The 19359-nt window shown below is 34.9% G+C and overlaps 3 long non-coding RNA genes across 6 annotated transcripts; 2 read left to right on the top strand and 1 right to left on the bottom strand.

Moving 5' to 3' along the window:
* Positions 1-562: 562 nt before the first annotated feature.
* Positions 563-2844, top strand: LOC127948984 (uncharacterized). The gene is made up of 3 exons (XR_008152224.1): positions 563-709; positions 1442-1537; positions 2536-2844. It is a non-coding gene; the product is annotated as an uncharacterized LOC127948984 (long non-coding RNA).
* Positions 2845-5555: 2711 nt separating this feature from the next.
* On the bottom strand, positions 5556-6599 carry LOC127949038 (uncharacterized). Its single transcript, XR_008152231.1, has 3 exons — positions 6482-6599; positions 6256-6340; positions 5556-5741 (listed from the first exon to the last, which is right to left on the bottom strand). It is a non-coding gene; the product is annotated as an uncharacterized LOC127949038 (long non-coding RNA).
* A 9419-nt stretch (positions 6600-16018) lies between these two features.
* LOC127948311 (uncharacterized) lies at positions 16019-18770 on the top strand. Of its 4 annotated transcripts, none has more exons than XR_008152068.1 (4): positions 16019-16250; positions 17326-17422; positions 17548-17631; positions 18236-18770. It is a non-coding gene; the product is annotated as an uncharacterized LOC127948311 (long non-coding RNA). The 4 variants fall into 4 exon arrangements; XR_008152062.1 differs by having other exon boundaries at positions 17167-17422; XR_008152069.1 differs by having other exon boundaries at positions 16019-16260.
* The last annotated feature ends 589 nt before the right edge of the window (positions 18771-19359 follow it).

Here is a 19359-nt window from a genome sequence, read left to right as displayed (position 1 = left end):
AATATATACTCTGAAGAAGGACTTCTATATAATATTGTTTTCTTTTTACATTTCATTAATGAAAACATTTATAATTGACTGATTTGTAAGAATGGGGCAACAATAAATCTTACCTGAACTTGTTGGAGTGTCCGTTTGGTTACTATTTCATTTGAGTTGAATTGATTCAATATGGAAATCCATGCCTTCTTCTTCTTGTTTTCTGTACCTGAATCATGCTGTTTGTTTTCAATTACAGGATAATTTGATACAATTTGTTTAAAAAGGGTCTTCTCAAATTCACTGAAGTTTTTTGAGCGTTTTCTTCTGCCTTGATCCATTTTTTGGTTAAGTGTAATGACTCCTGTTCCACACACTCCTTAAGACTAATGAATTACAAGTAGTCCATACCAGGTTTTTATAACCTCTCCTTAGCCACATGTGCATGCCATTAATCTAATCGGGTTTCCAAAAGATGATCTCACTTGTCCTTGATTACCTTAATCTGAGACTCTGTAGTCTAGAACTAGTTAATCCAAACTTAAGCAACATCTCAGAAAGTCAGTTGTTTAGTGTGGATTAATTTAAGTAGAATTAGCCTAGTCCTGGTTTATTTTAAGCCATTAACGGGAAACTGGGCCGAGATGTTTATCGCTGTGAAATCACATTCAAGAAGTCTCATTCAGCACACATCGCGATACTTGCTATCAGTGACAGTTCCACAGTTTGGGTGAGTAGTCGTAAATACGCTCTTTTAATGCCTTTTATAAAATGTATTCTGTCTTATTTATTAATCAGATTAGTGCCATATGTTTAATCGCTTTATTATATTGGTCATTCATCCGCGGCTGTCTTTGAGTTTCATTGCGTTTAAATAAATGAACACAGCTGCTAATTAGTCTGATTAAACTCTATCTGTCACGTGACGTGCCATAGACATTCGATCCCTTTTATATTATTATTAATTTCAGGATCAATGATGTAAGTTGTATTTGTAGTAAAATCATGGTAATCACGACACTTACAATAGTAATAAATGAAATGTGAAGTTAAAACACAGTAAACGGGACATTAGTAACTATAACTGTAGTTTTACTATGGTATATTAATAATCAGTACAACAAAACAATAATTGTTTGTATCACTGTAATGTTAGTGTTTTTATGTGCTTTTATATGACAGATATCACAGTAATCATATGTTCTGTACCATGCTTTTAATACCTTTAAATGTAAATCTAAAAAAAAAAAAATCAAATCAAAAATAAATAAATAATAAAACATGTATTTTTCGATCTTGCAGTTCATTCATATCAGTTTATATATATATATATATATATATATATATATATATATATATAAATATATATATATATAAATATTTTGCTCACAGATCATTATTAACATTCTGTATATAATTCAATTTTATTTTCTCTCCCCTTTTTTATTATTTTTATTTTTAGCTGAAAAGACGTAAAGGAAGCCCAGTGGTGTTTCTGGAGAGGGATTCCTTCAGAAATGGAGAAGACAGAAAGCTGCGGAGGCAGATATTTGCAGCAGTAAGTCTGTGATAGTTTGTCCCTTTTATCAAACATTCCTGCTGTTATAATTTGTACAGCATTTGTTGTTTCTTAAACTGTTGCACTGTCCAAATACCCACACTTGCCATCTTTGCACTTGACCACTTGATTACTTATTTGACGTCTTTCCTGTATTTGGCCTAGTGTTCAAGTGAGCATGATGACCACAAGTGTGTGTCGAACTTTTCATGACCTGATGACTGTGTTTCCCAATCCTGGTCCTGGAGAACCCCAGCACTGCACGGTTTTGATGTCTCTCTTATCTGCCTTGGAGCCTTCACTGATGAGCTGATGAGTTGAATCCGGTGTGTTTGATCAGGGAGACATCTCAAATGTGCAGTGTTGGGGTTCTCCAGGACCAGGATTGGGAGCCACTGCCTTATGGGACACTTATGTGTTTACAGAGATTTTTAATATCTAATTAACAATATTTCACATACTGTACATTGGACAGCTGTCCGTAACCTCTTGTGTGATCTCGGCAAAATTCTGATGATTTATTCCAAAACATTGTGCATGATGGGATACACTATGCTTTGTATAGCGCTCAGGAGCAGAATTGGAGATGTTTAGTGTGTGTTAAGGCATTGTGCTTTGGCATTATTAAGACCGGGGACAGTCTCGTTCACACACTGTCACGTACACACACTCTCAAGTTGTCAAGACTGCAAGTGTGGGTATCTGGACGGGGTCAAAGTCTTAAAAATGATCCCTAAACACAGTCGCACATCACAGTCTTAATAATCCAGTTTAACACTTGTATGATATTGTACAAGCCCCAGGACGGTTTCATCTGACACTATCAAAAGAATTCATATGACTATAGCTTGCTATTAATTACTTGCTTTCAATAATGGATGCATTTAACATTTATTTATACATTATCTTTACAGAGGCTGCTTTTATGGTCTAAACAAAACACAGTGTAATGTATAAGTTGAATGTAATGTAATATTTCCTTCCTTTCTGTCTTACAGGATTGTTTGCTGGTGACGCTGTAGTTCTCCATCATGCACAAGGACTCACCTCGTTAACTCTTTTTTTTTTTTTTTTTTCCCCCGCACACACAGAAATGGTCCCTGGATCAGTGATTAGACTTTGCAGTGGTTTGATTTTTGCAGAAGATGTAACTTTTATTTTAATTATAAGCTCATAATGAATACATTACAGAACTTTTTGTTCTCTTTTTCAAGCTTCATACAGTAAACATTTTAGACTTTAATTAAGAGTTTTAGTAAAGGAGATATTCATACACAGTCATCCCCTAGTTCCATTCATGAAGTGAATTCATGATGTTATTGTCAAAGCTAGCAGGTGTTTGTTTTCCTGAACACTTTCTCTGTCTTTCATTGTTCAATCAGTGTTTATTTGATGCTGTGCTGATAGAGTTTTATAGATGATATTGCACACTTGACATGCATGTCTTCATGGTGTTTTTTTGTGAGTTTGAAACATTTACATTGTGTTGTATAACATTTTGGTCAATTAAATTTTTAAGAAAATTGATCTTTTTCCAGTGTTCTCTGAAAGACATACTGTATTTACTGTTTTGTTTTTTAATAAAAGCATTTTCATTTGCATACTGAAAATAGTTAATGTTTAAAACATAACTGCCTTTTTATTCTTTATGGTGGCAAAAACGAGCTTGGTGACAGAGGATGCAGTGTAGTAATTTGGGCATGTTGTCTTTAAATGAGTTTGACATATCAATAAATAATGGAAGATCCTTACAAAAATATGCATGTTTATTATGCTTTATGTATTTATTTGTTCATTCATTCATTCATTTATAATTTCTGTTTTTATTCCTAGAGTTCAAATGGTAGAGAATGGTAAATCACAGAAACACAAATGTGAACAATTTTAACTTTAAAACACACTGTAATATACAATGTAAATTTTAGAAGCACTTCATTTGATTAGTAAATATATTTGTCTTTGGTCAAAAAAAAAAAAAAATCTTAAAAATGTGTCATATTTAATGAGAGGAATCTATCTGTTGGATACAACTGCGACTGCTGGGCATGTGCACATCAATATTGCCCAATTTTTGTCAAGCTGAACAACGGAGGAAGGTGTAGACGTTAATAAAACAGAATCTAATAAGTAGCAAGCTTAATCTATTGTTAACCGAATCTATCCTTTCAGCCGAAAAACGAAAGACATCTGTCATAAATGGATAAGGAAGTGTGACGCCGCTGCTCAGCTTTGATGTCATTGGCTATGAATTTTCTTTTAACCCATATTAAACAGCGCATCATGTTAAAAAGTATGTTTTGCTGCTATCATCACATTAGTAATATATTAAGTCAACAATGAAGTGCTGCTATCTTGAGAAAAATGACATCTTTAGCGAGATCCTAATCCTAACCTAGCATAACTTCAATGAACTACAAAAAAAAACAGCCCCCTAGTGTTGCCTTTCCATAGATAGAACGACGGAGGCTTGTGGGTAATGTAGTTTAAAACTTTTTATTAACGAAACGAAATAAATTATTTATTTTAAGGAAAACTGGTTATCTAAATATGTTTATTGTGCAAACCTCTATGATACATTTGAGAGGCAGGCTGAAATGTGGTATTTTACAGTGAGCAATATTTAAAATGCCTTTATGCCAGCTTTCCATTTATTTCTGAAAACTGAGCTCAACATTATTTTATCAGCATAGCATAAGTAATAATCCTGCCCATTTCCTCTTTGATTCGTTAATTGGACTCTGATTTACAGCCATTTGAAATATACAGTTTTGGGCTCTTCCGGGGGGTGCTACTGGGCCCCTGGGGGTAGAAGGGCAGTAAAACCTACATATATGTATTCTCCTCATCATGGACAACAAACTGAGCTGAGTCACATTTATATCTGACAGTTTTCACAGTCCTCTGTTTTCTAATTCTTACATCATTGCTATTATACCTTTTGACAGGACATTGTGAAGCCATCTGATGAAACATGGAAAAATTAGAAAGAAATGATTTAACAATGAAAATAATAGATTATTTCTTTGATTTTTGAAGTAAATGGCAAGAAATATAATGGATGAACCAGCAACAACTTGCCTTTATCTATTCCCCACTGTTAAGCAGTAATCAAGGACAATGTATACACATTGTGATACTTTCATGCAGTGCTAAGAATATTAATTTATATATATATATATATATATATATATATATATAAAACTAATTAGCAAAAATCAGTGTAAAAATGTCCTCCTCACCCTCACCGTATCTTGCTCCTCAGGTGCTGGACATCAGTAATGTGCCTGCTCTTGGTTTTAATGCAGTACAAGATCCACGTTGATCATTCCTGCTACATTCTCAGTTATCCCTCAAGTGTTTGTAACAAAAAAGCCCATGGAACCATCTTGTAATGCAAAATAATTAATCTTGTAACTCCCTTTATTTCACAAAAAATTTGCATATTTGCTACTAATATATCAAAAAATTACTTTCTGGTGTACTGATGTCCCAGATGTTATTAATCCGATCAAAAATGTTTATATCTTAAATAAAAAATAATCCCAATAATTAATATGTAGTTTTTCCAAGTCTAAAATAAACACATTTCAGCCTAACTAGTAAAATTATGTATTTACCAAGAATCTTCAGAACACAATATTCACCATTTTCATTTTATTGAAGCATAGACTATAAAGTTGATAAAGTAGCATCAAGACAAATAAGATTCAATGAAAATAATTATCATCAAAAATACATTAACCTCATATATAAATCAGTTCACACAAATGAGTGATGAAATGTCTTTAAAAGTCACACAGTCCCATTCAGTCAACTGTGATACAGATCATGTGATACATATAAGACATGTGATACTGTTCCAGAAAATAATGATTCCCATCATCACATCTAAACTGGTTTCATCTGCCCATCATGATCTTCTTCTCTCGTGTCTGGAAAGCAGTTTTGTTATCTCTCAGTCCTAAGATGCCAGACCCGGTCAAAGTGAAACAAACAATCCAGATGAAGTTGTTTAATGGACAGAGAGCTCATCTTATGTTCTGTGTGATTTTACCCTTGTAGTACTGTACACTTACCATTCTTCAAGCTGTTTTGAGACCTTTTGAGAAGCTTTTTCTCTGAAGACAATTTACCACATCCTCTTCTTTCACTCCTTTCAAGAGCATCACTTGGTCAAAACCCCTCATTTGGCTAATGAGATCATCTGTACAAATTAAAATACTGCAATAAAAATGTCATTCTGCAAGAATTAAGAAAAAGTTACAAAAGGCAAAGGTCTTGCTCATGAGACTGCATTAGCATGTGTAGTTCTCAGAGACTCTAGAATTCATCTATTGTTGCAGTAAATGTGTTTTCTTCCTCTAGAATCTTTCTCCAAAGTTCCTGACTTCTCTCACAAATGTGTTTTAGTCTGTGCAGTGTAAGGCCTGGCTTCAAACCAATCAACTATCAATTCACAATTTATAACATAACATTTACAAAACAATGAAATAATGTAAATTGGTGTTTATATCAACTAAACCAATTTCATGATACTTGTCTACTTTTAAAACAGGTGGTGTGTTTTTAAAAACATAATATTAAAAATGCCGAGTAACACTTTGCTAACATGCTGTAAATGTAATAGTATAAAAAGAAATCAAGGCTGACATGACCAGTTCTGTGAGAGATCATCATAAAATGTTGTATAACACAGCATTGCTTCAACACACACATACCAGAGGACTTCTGTTTGTTTGAGCACAAGATGGCCATCTTCATTTCTCATCCTGAGCAAATAATTTCCTTGGTCTTCCTTCTCTTCTGTGAAACAAGATAATCTCTACTTACTCTGTGTGCAATTAATATTGCTCATTAAACATACTTAAGTTAATTTAAAGTAAGATTCAGACCAGAGCATTTGATGAGTAAATGTTGATTAAAAAATATTCTAAACTAATGTACCTGGGAAGAGCTGATCATGACAAGATTCGCTGAGACTCAGTAATAGCTCTTTTAGTTTTTAGGAAGGTTTGTGAGGGTTGGCTCTTAAAATAGCTGTTGAGCTCAATATTTTAGACCTGAAAAAGAAGAACAGCATTATCTGCAAAAAATCCTGTAAGACAGAAAGAAGGAAATATTATTAATTACGTGCAACTTGTACATTACACCTCTGTAAAGTGACCCCAACTAAGCAAGCCAGAGGCGACAGCGGCAAGGAACCGAAACTCCATCAGTGACAGAATGGAGAAAAAAACCTTGGGAGAAACCAGGCTCAGTTGGGGGGTCAGTTCTCCTCTGACCAGACGAAAACCAGTAATTCAATTCCAGGCTGCAGCAAAGTCAGATTGTGCAGAAGAATCATCTGTTTCCTGTGGTCTTGTCCCGGTGGTCGTCTGAGACAAGGTCTTTACAGGGGATCTGTATCTGGGGCTCTAGTTGTCCTGGTCTCCGCTGTCTTTCAGGGCAGTAGAGGTCCTTTCTAGGTGCTGATCCACCATCTGGTCTGGATACGTACTGGATCCGGGTGACTGAAGTGACCCTGACTGGATCTCGTGGCCACGGTGACCTCGGAACAAGAGAGAAACAGACAAATATTAGCGTAGAGGCCATTCTTCTAATGATGTAGAAAGTACGGTGTTATGTGAAGTGTTTCCGGTTCCGGTTTACCTAATTAATGCAGCCTAAAAATCCTTTAACGGATTTGGATATTAAAAGCATATTAGTATGTTATGTGTATGCCAGGTTAAAGAGATGGGTCTTTAATCTAGATTTAAACTGCAAGAGTGTGTCTGCCTCCTGAACAATGTTAGGTAGGTTATTCCAGAGTTTAGGCGCCAAATAGGAAAAGGATCTGCCGCCCGCAGTTGATTTTGATATTCTAGGTATTATCAAATTGCCTGAGTTTTGAGAACGTAGCGGACGTAGAGGAGTATAATGTAAAAGGAGCTCATTCAAATACTGAGGTGCTAAACCATTCAGGGCTTTATAAGTAATAAGCAATATTTTAAAATCTATACGATGTTTGATAGGGAGCCAGTGCAGTGTGGACAGGACCGGGCTAATATGGTCATACTTCCTGGTTCTAGTAAGAACTCTTGCTGCTGCATTTTGGACTAGCTGTAGTTTGTTTACCAAGCGTGCAGAACAACCACCCAATAAAGCATTACAATAGTCTAACCTTGAAGTCATAAATGCATGGATTAACATTTCTGCATTTGACATTGAGAGCATAGGCCGTAATTTAGATATATTTTTGAGATGGAAAAATGCAGTTTTACAAATGCTAGAAACGTGGCTTTCTAAGGAAAGATTGCGATCAAATAGCACACCTAGGTTCCTAACTGATGACGAAGAATTGACAGAGCAACCATCAAGTCTTAGACAGTGTTCTAGGTTATTACAAGCAGAGTTTTTAGGCCCTATGATTAACACCTCTGTTTTTTCTGAATTTAGCAGTAAGAAATTACTCGTCATCCAATTTTTTATATCGACTATGCATTCCATTAGTTTTTCAAATTGGCGTGTTTCACCAGGCTGCGAGGAAATATAGAGCTGCGTATCATCAGCATAACAGTGAAAGCTAACACCATGTTTCCTGATGATATCTCCCAAGGGTAACATATAAAGCGTGAAGAGTAGCGGCCCTAGTACTGAGCCTTGAGGTACTCCATACTGCACTTGTGTTCGATATGATACATCTTCATTCACTGCTACGAACTGATGGCGGTCATATAAGTACGATTTAAACCATGCTAATGCACTTCCACTGATGCCAACAAAGTGTTCAAGTCTATGCAAAAGAATGTTGTGGTCAATTGTGTCAAACGCAGCACTAAGATCCAATAAAACTAATAGAGAGATACACCCACGATCAGATGATAAGAGCAGATCATTTGTAACTCTAAGGAGAACAGTCTCAGTACTATGATACGGTCTAAATCCTGACTGGAAATCCTCACATATACCATTATTCTCTAAGAAGGAATATAATTGTGAGGATACCACCTTTTCTAGTATCTTGGACAGAAAAGGGAGATTCGAGATTGGTCTATAATTAACAAGTTCTCTGGGGTCAAGTTGTGGCTTTTTTATGAGAGGCTTAATAACAGCCAGTTTGAAGGTTTTGGGGACATATCCTAATGACAATGAGGAATTAATAATAGTCAGAAGAGGACCTATGACTTCTGGAAGCACCTCTTTTAAGAGCTTAGATGGTATAGGGTCTAACATACATGTTGTTGGTTTAGATGATTTAACAAGTTTATACAATTCTTCCTCTCCTATAGTAGAGAATGAGTGGAACTGTTCCTCAGGGGGTCTATTGTGCACTGTCTGATATGATACGGTAGCTGACGGCTGAATGGTTGAAATTTTATCTCTAATAGTATCGATTTTAGAAGTAAAGTAGTTCATAAAGTCATTACTGTTGTGGTGTTGGGAAATGTCAACACTTGTTGAGGCTTTATTTTTCGTTAATTTAGCCACTGTATTGAATAAATACCTGGGGTTATGTTTGTTTTCTTCTAAAAGAGAAGAAAAGTAATCAGATCTAGCAGTTTTTAATGCTTTTCTATAGGATATGCTACTTTCCCGCCAAGCAATACGAAATACCTCTAGTTTTGTTTTCCTCCAGCTGTGCTCCATTTTTCGGGCTGCTCTCTTTAGGGTGCGAGTATGCTCATTATACCATGGTGTCAAACTGTTTTCCTTAACCTTCCTTAAGCGTAAAGGAGCAACTGTATTTAAAGTGCTAGAAAAGAGAGAGTCCATAGTTTCTGTTACATCATCAAGTTGTTCTGAGGTTTTGGATATGCTAAGGAATTCGGATACATCAGGAAGATAACTTAAAAAGCAGTCTTTTGTGGTAGAAGTGATGGTTCTTCGATACTTGTAACAAGAAGTAGAATTTACAATTTTGGCTATATGAAGTTTACACAGAACTAAATAATGATCTGAGATATCATCACTTGGCTGAATAATTTCAACACTATCAACATCAATTCCATGTGACAGTATTAAATCTAGAGTATGATTTCGACAATGAGTAGGTCCTGAAACATGTTGTCTAACACCAATAGAGTTCAGAATGTCTATAAATGCTGATCCCAATGCATCTTTTTCATTATCGACATGGATATTAAAATCACCAACTATTAAGACTTTATCTGCAGCCAGAACTAACTCGGATGTAAAATCACCAAACTCTTTAATAAAGTCTGTATGGTGCCCTGGTGGCCTGTATACAGTAGCCAGTACAAACATAACAGGGGATTTATCATTAACATTGGTTTCTCTGGATAATGTTATATGAAGCACCATTACTTCAAACGAGTTATACTTGAAGCCTGCCCTCTGAGAAATTTTTTAGTAAAAGAAGGTCCATGGGCCAGCAAAGATGCTTGTGCCTGTTTTTGAGTGTGTGTGCGTCTCATGAATGTGTGTGCGTCTGTTTCACTGGAATGTGCGATCAAGAAGGGGGGGTGTTTGTCTTCCCTTTTGAAGTTCGATATCGCATCTCTGGATAGTCTCCAAGGTGTTATAACTCTCATCCCCGCCAGGACGTTGCTGTCATGGTGGCGCCCAGGGTGGTGAGTTATGTTGTAAGAGGGTTGTAAAACGAAAGTCCTTGTTTTTTCTTTAACTCACGTTCTGGTCTTTGAGTGTAGAATGTGTCAAAAGGGTCAGGATTCATTAATATGGAACAGATGGTTGAATACCATCCGCTCATTGGTGTTACATTATTAATATACCATAGTAAAACTACAGTTATAGTTACTAATGTCCCGTTTACTGTGTTTTAACTTCACATTTCGTTTATTACTATTGTAAGTGTCGTGATTACCATGATTTTACTACAAATACAACTTAAATCATTGATCCTGAAATTAATAATAATATAAAATGTCTATGGCACGTCACGTGACAGATAGAGTTTAATCAGACTAATTAGCAGCTGTGTTCATTTATTTAAACGCAATGAAACTCAAAGACAGCCACGGATGACCGATATAATACAGCGATTAAACATATGGCACTAATCTGATTAATAAAGAAGACAGAATACATTTTATAAAAGGCATTAAAAGAGCGTATTTACGACTACTCACCCAAACTGTGGAACTGTCACTGATAGCAAGTATCGCAATGTGTGCTGAATGGGACTTCTTGAACGTGATTTCACAGCGATAAACATCTCGTGTCGAATTCTGACGCCAAAAGTTTCCTACTGAAAGCAATGAAGGTCATAGTGCTTCGATATTCGACGCCAAGAGGCACATTTGGTGTCATAAAAGTGACGCTAGGGGCGCTTGACTATGCTTCGATTTTTGACGCCTTTGGAGTGAGAATGGGTTGGAAGTTATATGCACAAAAACTTATGTTAGGACTTCAATGATCAAGATTGTCAGTTTACAGCTTTCTGAGTCCGGTAATGTTGAAATAGTGCGTCTGTTCAAATGAAGTGAAATCTAGCCCAAATCTGCTCAAAAGCTTGTCTCTCTAATAGAGAAAGCTGTTTGATTCAATATTCAGTGCAAATCTTGCCAAACTGAAAGATGCTTATGCCTTATGAAATACAATGTTTTCTGCAATGCTGTAAGACAGTTTTTAATGTGTTAGAAGTTATATGCACAAAAACTTATGTTAGGACTTCAATTATCAAGATTGTCAGTTTACAGCTTTCTGAGTCCAGTAATGTTGAAATAGTGCTTCTGTTCAAATGAAGTGAAATCTAGACCAAATCTGCTCAAAAGCTTGTCTCTCTATTAGAAAAAGCTGTTTCATTCAATTATTCAGTGCAAATCTTGCCAAACTGAAAGATGCTTATGCCTTATGAAATACAATGTTTTCTGCAATGCTGTAAGACAGTTTTTAATGTGTTAGAAGTTATATGCACAAAAACTTATGCTAGGACTACAATGCTCAAGATTGTCAGTTTACAGCTTTCTGAGTCCAATAATGTTGAAATAGTGCTTCTGTTCAAATGAAGTGAAATCAAGCCCAAATCTGCTCAAAAGCTTTTCTCTCTATTAGAGAAAGCTGTTTCATTCAATATTCAGTGCAAATCTTGCCAAAATGAAAGATGCTTATGCCTTATGAAATACAATGTTTTATGCAATGCTGTAATACAGTTTTTAATGTGTTAGAAGTTATAGGCACAAAAACTTATGTTAGGACTTCAATTATCAAGATTGTCAGTTTACAGCTTTCTGAGTCCAGTAATGTTGAAATAGTGCTTCTGTTCAAATGAAGTGAAATCTAGTCCAAATCTGCTCAAAAGCTTGTCTCTCTATTATAAAAAGCTGTTTCATTCAATATTCAGTGCAAATCTTGCCAAACTGAAAGGTGCTTATGCCTTATGTAATACAATGTTTTCTGCAATGCTGTAAGACAGTTTTTAATGTGTTAGAAGTTATATGCACAAAAACTTATGTTAGGACTACAAAGCTCAAGATTGTCAGTTTACAGCTTTCTGAGTCCAATAATGTTGAAATAGTGCTTCTGTTCAAATGAAGTGAAATCTAGCCCAAATCTGCTCAAAAGCTTGTCTCTCTATTAGAGAAAGCTCTTTCATTCAATATTCAGTGCAAATCTTGCCAAACTGAAACATGCTTATGTCTTATGAAATAAAATGTTTTCTGCAATGCTGTAAGACAGTTTTTAATGTGTTATAAGTTATATGCACAAAAACTAATGTTAGGACTTCAATGATCAAGATTGTCAGTTTACAGCTTTCTGAGTCCAGTAATGTTGAAATAGTGCTTCTGTTCAAATGAAGTGAAATCAAGCCCAAATCTGCTCAAAAGCTTGGTCTCTCTATTAGAGAAAGCTGTTTCATTCAATATTCAGTGCAAATCTTGCCAAACTGAAACATTCTTATGTCTTATGAAATAAAATGTTTTCTACAATGCTGTAAGACAGTTTTTAATGTGTTAGAAGTTATATGCACAAAAACTAATGTTATGACTTAAATGATCAAGATTGTCAGTTTACAGCTTTCTGAGTCCAGTAATGTTGAAATAGTGCTTCTGTTCAAATGAAGTGAAATCAAGCCCAAATCTGCTCAAAAGCTTTTCTCTCTATTAGAGAAAGCTGTTTCATTCAGTATGCAGTGCAAATCTTGCCAAACGGATAGATGCTTATGCCTTATGAAATACAATGTTTTCTGCAAAGCTGTAAGACAGTTTTTAATCTGTTAGAAGTTATATGCACAAAAACTTATGTTAGTACCTCAATTATCAAGATTTTCAGTTTACAGCTTTCTGAGTCCAGTAATGTTGAAATAGTGCTTCTGTTCAAATGAAGTGAAATCAAGCCCAAATCTACTCAAAAGCTTTTCTCTCTATTAGAGAAAGCTGTTTCATTCAATATTCAGTGCAAATCTTGCCAAACTGAAAGGTGCTTATGCCTTATGTAATACAATGTTTTCTGCAATGCTGTAAGACAGTTTTTAATGTGTTAGAAGTTATATGCACAAAAACTTATGTTAGGACTACAATGCTCAAGATTGTCAGTTTACAGCTTTCTGAGTCCAGTAATGCTGAAATAGTGCTTCTGTTCAAATGAAGTGAAATCTAGCCCAAATCTGCTCAAAAGCTTGTCTCTCTATTAGAGAAAGCTGTTTCATTCAATATTCAGTGCAAATCTTGCCAAACTGAAACATGCGTATGTCTTATGAAATACAATGTTTTCTGCAATGCTGTAAGACAGTTTTTAATGTGTTAGAAGTTATATGCACAAAAACTAATGTTAGGACTTCAATGATCAAGATTGTCAGTTTACAGCTTTCTGAGTCCAGTAATGTTGGAATAGTGCTTCTGTTCAAATGAAGTGAAATCAAGCCCAAATCTGCTCAAAAGCTTGGTCTCTCTATTAGAGAAAGCTGTTTCATTCAATATTCAGTGCAAATCTTGCCAAACTGAAACATTCTCATGTCTTATGAAATAAAATGTTTTCTACAATGCTGTAAGACAGTTTTTAATGTGTTAGAAGTTATATGCACAAAAACTTATGTTAGGACTTCAATGATCAAGATTGTCAGTTTACAGCTTTCTGAGTCCAGTAATGTTGAAATAGTGCTTCTGTTCAAATGAAGTGAAATCAAGCCCAAATCTGCTCAAAAGCTTTTCTCTCTATTAGAGAAAGCTGTTTCATTCAGTATTCAGTGCAAATCTTGCCAAACGGATAGATGCTTATGCCTTATGAAATACAATGTTTTCTGCAAAGCTGTAAGACAGTTTTTAATGTGTTAGAAGTTATATGCACAAAAACTTATGTTAGTACGTCAATGATCAAGATTGTCAGTTTACAGCTTTCTGAGTCCAGTAATGTTGAAATAGTGCTTCTGTTCAAATGAAGTGAAATCAAGCCCAAATCTACTCAAAAGCTTTTCTCTCTATTAGAGAAAGCTGTTTCATTCAGTATTCAGTGCAAATCTTGCCAAACTGAAAGATGTTTATGCCTTATGAAATACAATGTTTTCTGCAATGCTGTAAGACAGTTTTTAATGTGTTAGAAGTTATATGCTCAAAAACTTATGTTAGGACTTCAATGATCAAGATTGTCAGTTTACAGCTTTCTGAGTCCAGTAATGCTGAAATAGTGCTTCCGTTCAAATGAAGTGAAATCTAGCTCAAATCTGCTCAAAAGCTTGTCTCTCTATTAGAGAAAGCTGTTTCATTCAATATTCAGTGCAAATCTTGCCAAACTGAAACATGCTTATGTCTTATGAAATAAAATGTTTTCTGCAATGCTGTAAGACAGTTTTTAATGTGTTAGAAGTTATATGCACAAAAACTAATGTTAGAACTTCAATGATCAAGATTGTCAGTTTACAGCTTTCTGAGTCCAGTAATGCTGAAATAGTGCTTCTGTTCAAATGAAGTGAAATCAAGCCCAAATCTGCTCAAAAGCTTTTCTCTCTTTTAGAGAAAGCTGTTTCATTCAGTATTCAGTGCAAATCTTGCCAAACTGAAAGATGTTTATGCCTTATGAAATACAATGTTTTCTGCAATGCTGTAAGACAGATTTTAATGTGTTAGAAGTTATATGCACAAAAACTAATGTTAGGACTTCAATGATCAAGATTGTCAGTTTACAGCTTTCTGAGTCCAGTAATGTTGAAATAGTGCTTCTGTTCAAATGAAGTGAAATCAAGCCCAAATCTGCTCAAAAGCTTTTCTCTCTATTAGAGAAAGCTGTTTCTTTCATTATTCAGTGCAAATCTTGCCAAACGGATAGATGCTTATGCCTTATGAAATAAAATGTTTTCTGCAAAGCTGTAAGACAGTTTTTAATGTGTTAGAAGTTATATGCACAAAAACTTATGTTAGGACTTCAATGATCAAGATTGTCAGTTTACAGCTTTCTGAGTCCAGTAATGTTGAAATAGTGCTTTTGTTCAAATGAAGTGAAATCAAGCCCAAATCTGCTCAAAAGCTTGTCTCTCTATTAGAGAAAGCTGTTTCATTCAATATTCAGTGCAAATCTTGCCAAACGGATAGATGCTTATGCCTTATGAAATAAAATGTTTTCTGCAATGCTGTAAGACAGTTTTTAATGTGTTAGAAGTTATATGCACAAAAACTAATGTTAGGACTTCAATGATCAAGATTGTCAGTTTACAGCTTTCTGAGTCCAGTAATGTTGAAATAGTGCTTCTGTTCAAATGAAGTGAAATCTAGCCCAAATCTGCTCAAAAGCTTGGTCTCTCTATTAGAGAAAGCTGTTTCATTCAATATTCAGTGCAAATCTTGCCAAACTGAAACATTTTTATGTCTTATGAAATAAAATGTTTTCTACAATGCTGTAAGACAGTTTTTAATGTGTTAGAAGTTATATGCACAAAAACTTATGTTAGGACTTCAATGATCAAGATTGTCAGTTTACAGCTTTCTGAGTCCAGTAATGTTGAAATAGTGCTTCTGTTCAAATGAAGTGAAATCAAGCCCAAATCTGCTCAAAAGCTTTTCTCTCTATTAGAGAAAGCTGTTTCATTCAGTATTCAGTGCAAATCTTGCCAAACGGATACATGCTTATGCCTTATGAAATACAATGTTTTCTGCAAAGCTGTAAGACAGTTTTCAATGTGTTTAGAAGTTATATGCACAAAAACTTATGTTAGTACTTCAATGATCAAGATTGTCAGTTTACAGCTTTCTGAGTCCAGTAATGTTGAAATAGTGGTTCTGTTCAAATGAAGTGAAATCTAGCCCAAATCTGCTCAAAAGCTTGTCTCTTTATTAGAGAAAGCTGTTTAATTCAACATTCAGTGCAAATCTTGCCAAACTGAAACATGCGTATGTCTTATGAAATAAAATGTTTTCTGCAATGCTGTAAGACAGTTTTTAATGTGTTAGAAGTTATATACACAAAAACTAATGTTAGGACTTCAATTATCAAGATTGTCAGTTTACAGCTTTCTGAGTCCAGTAATGTTGAAATAGTGCTTTTGTTCAAATGAAGTGAAATCAAGCCCAAATCTGCTCAAAAGCTTGTCTCTCTAATCAACCCGTTCTCATCAGTCTGCGTATAAATAACACGACTTTACACTTTCTATTTGCGTGTAATGCATACGCCAAATGCCATTTTTGCGTGCATATGATACGCCAATCCTTCCCATTAATTTCGGTGGAGAGCAGATGCGTCCAAATAACACGCATCATCTTCAGCGGCAGTGACGTCACCAGCGAGGCTCGTTCAGTTCACCTGATGCGCGTACACCTTCAAACAGGTAAGCAAGGGTAAATATATTTTTTTCTTCTTCTTTTTGTAATGATATCACGTGGTTAAGCGTATTGTTTTAATTATTTCAGTATTTCTGCATCACGTTAGACAGGGTCGTGTTTTTAAAGGGCAGTTTATGCTCAAATTATGGGTCAGTGGGCTGCTCAGCTAGCCTACCATTGTCATTAGCCTAAGCTAACCTGTACTGTTTATAGACCTGTTGCAGTTTTAAATAAATAATGATGTGACATATGGGTCTTCAGCTTTTAGACATGAGACTAATACAAGCACAACAAAGCACCCAACCCAATATCGCGTGATAATCGTGATCGTGTAAAAAGTCCACACATTTAGCATATTTTTACAATACTAGCCTAACTTTTGCTTGACCACGTCATGTGTAGCCAATACACACACAGTAACTACAGCATATTTACCATGCTTCTCCTACTGTAACCGTAGTTTTACTCTGGACTTTGTAACGCACATAACCACGACATTTACTATGGGTTTACCATAGTAACCATAGTTTTACTCTGGTATTTGTATTTACTAACACACAATAACCACGACATTTACTATGGGTTTACCATAGTAACCATAGTTTTACTCTGGTATTTGTAGTTACTAACACACATAACCACGACATTTACTATGGGTTTACCATAGTAACCATAGTTTTACTCTGGTATTTGTAGTTACTAACACACATAACCACACTATGGGTTTACCATAGTAACCATAGTTTTACTCTGGTATTTGTAGTTACTAACACACATAACCACGACACTTACCAGGATTTTACCACAGTAACTGTGTTTTTACTCTACACTATTTGTAAAGCACAGTAACCACTAAGTTTGCCATGCCTTTAATATCTTTTTGTGATGTAATTGTAATTCAGTGTTTTTTCTGTCTTGCAGTTACGTCGGATTACATACTCCACAACAACCTGTAATCCAGCAGATCTTTAAAGAAGCCATCTCTTGTAAAATCTCTCTCTCTCTCTCTCTCTCTCTCTCTCTCTCTCTCTCTCTCTCTCTCTCTCTCTCTCTCTCTCTCTCTCTCTCTCGCTCTGCTAGAATTAACAGGGAACTTCAACTCCACGCTCCCAATGCTGATATTGAAGAAGCTGTCAAGGGGGCTGAACAAGTCCTTCAAAGGATCAACCCTTCACAGGTAATGTTGAAGACTCTTAGTTATAACTGATTTGCTTTAATGAACGCATCCTTATATTATGTGTTAATCAAATATTTTGGTCACAGATCATTTTAACACACTGTCTCAACATGTTTATATTTCAGGAAGGCCTGTCATGAGATTTGAATTTGACCATCTTGTGCATTTATGAAGAAGACCAAAAGCTGCAAAGGCAAACACTTCCAATGGTACGTCAGATACATTTTTCTCAGCATTTGATGTTTCTTAAATTTTGGTTCACTTAGCCCATCAGGAAGAACACTCAACAAAGAGCATGTTGTAGTAGTAATAATTCATCCAATAATCATATTATATTGCACAAGCGTACTTGTACAAAATTCTACAACTTTTACTCCTACTGCTGTTATTGGCCATTACCACAGCTCCCATCAGATTGTGCCCGTTGTAAGAGTGTTTATATCATGAAGTTTAAATGAAGTCCATTGTATTCTTTATTAATCTTTACAAATTGGTGCCGCCTCTTCCTGTTTCAACAGTACATGATATCTGTCCACACCTCATAGTCTGCCTTTCTTTCTATGGTGATGTTACTGAACACATCTGTCTTAGAAGCAAGAGAATGGAAATCCTAGTTTAACTTTTCAAGTGCTACAAATCAGATCTTCAGTGAATTTGGGCAATCAGATCACTTAAAGTTGTTCACACAAAGACCAATAACTATAATGAGAAGTATTTTAGCATCCACACCAACAGACAGTACTGTACAATTTTGTTGTTGTCAGTGTTTTTGTTGTTCATAATGTGATAAATTATCTTTGTTTCTTCCTGCAGGATTTCTCACAGATTACTTAATCATTCTTCATCAGCTCTTCACAATATCAGCCCATTCAAAAGCTTCCAGATCTTCCTCTCTTGTGTGACACATCTGCTCTCAGTCCTTTACTGCCAACCTCCAGTCTTAGCATTTCTGCTTGTATTCATTTTTCCTCTACATTCATCACTCCAATCTCTACTATAAGCACTCCTGTATATATATATATATATATATATATATATATATATATATATATATATATATATATATATATACACATAATAATAATTATTATTATTAACCATTTATTTGTTTTGCATTTATTCACAATAGAAGCAAACAATGATTACAGGATATATGTTTTTAAAGGTGATAATTGTAAAATATTGGAGCATTGTTCTTAATCATTTTTGCCTATTTGGTTGATAAAGGGAAGAAAACAATATATTTTCAACTGTAGCCTTGATTATTCTTTGGCATCTTTTGTCAGGATTTCTGTAAACAAATTCCCTTTTTATTTTTGAATATTAAACTTATGTTTTTTGAAGGGAGTTTCTGCTGCAATTTGGTTTGTTTGTTTTCACTTAGTTACCTCTATGCATTTTTTTTTATCAACTTTTCTTTTTTTTTCATAGTGGAATAAACTGGAGAGAGACTGTTCTGGGCACTATGTTTATCTGCGAAAAGTTTGACATATCAATAAACACTGTAAAATGACTAGACAATGAGTGATTGATGTCATGATGTTTGTTTGTTTGTTTTCTATTCATATAGTTCAACTGGTGGATCTAAGAATGGCAAGTTTTTAGGGTCCATTTCCATGAAACGTAGATGTGATAAATTGTTTACCTTTAATACACTATAAATACATTGTAAATATTACAGAAGGAAAATTGAGTAGTAGAAAAATATTGTGTTTAAATAATCTTCAGAGGTGTTTTTTTTAAGCAAATGAAACATTTTGACATTTATTTTTCACACAGTATATGCAAACTTTTGAGTTTAAGTACTGTACACTAATATTAGTGTAAACAATGTAGCCTATTCAATACAATGGGAATCATTATACCTTCGTTAAAACACAAAACAAAAAAACACCTTTAATCAACGTATTTCTTGCTGCATCAGGGTAACTGCAGCT

The sequence above is a fragment of the Carassius gibelio genome, chromosome A1 (genome assembly GCF_023724105.1).
Source record: "Carassius gibelio isolate Cgi1373 ecotype wild population from Czech Republic chromosome A1, carGib1.2-hapl.c, whole genome shotgun sequence".
In the NCBI taxonomy this organism is placed as follows: domain Eukaryota; kingdom Metazoa; phylum Chordata; class Actinopteri; order Cypriniformes; family Cyprinidae; genus Carassius; species Carassius gibelio.
This window is presented reverse-complemented; position numbering and strand designations above follow the sequence as displayed.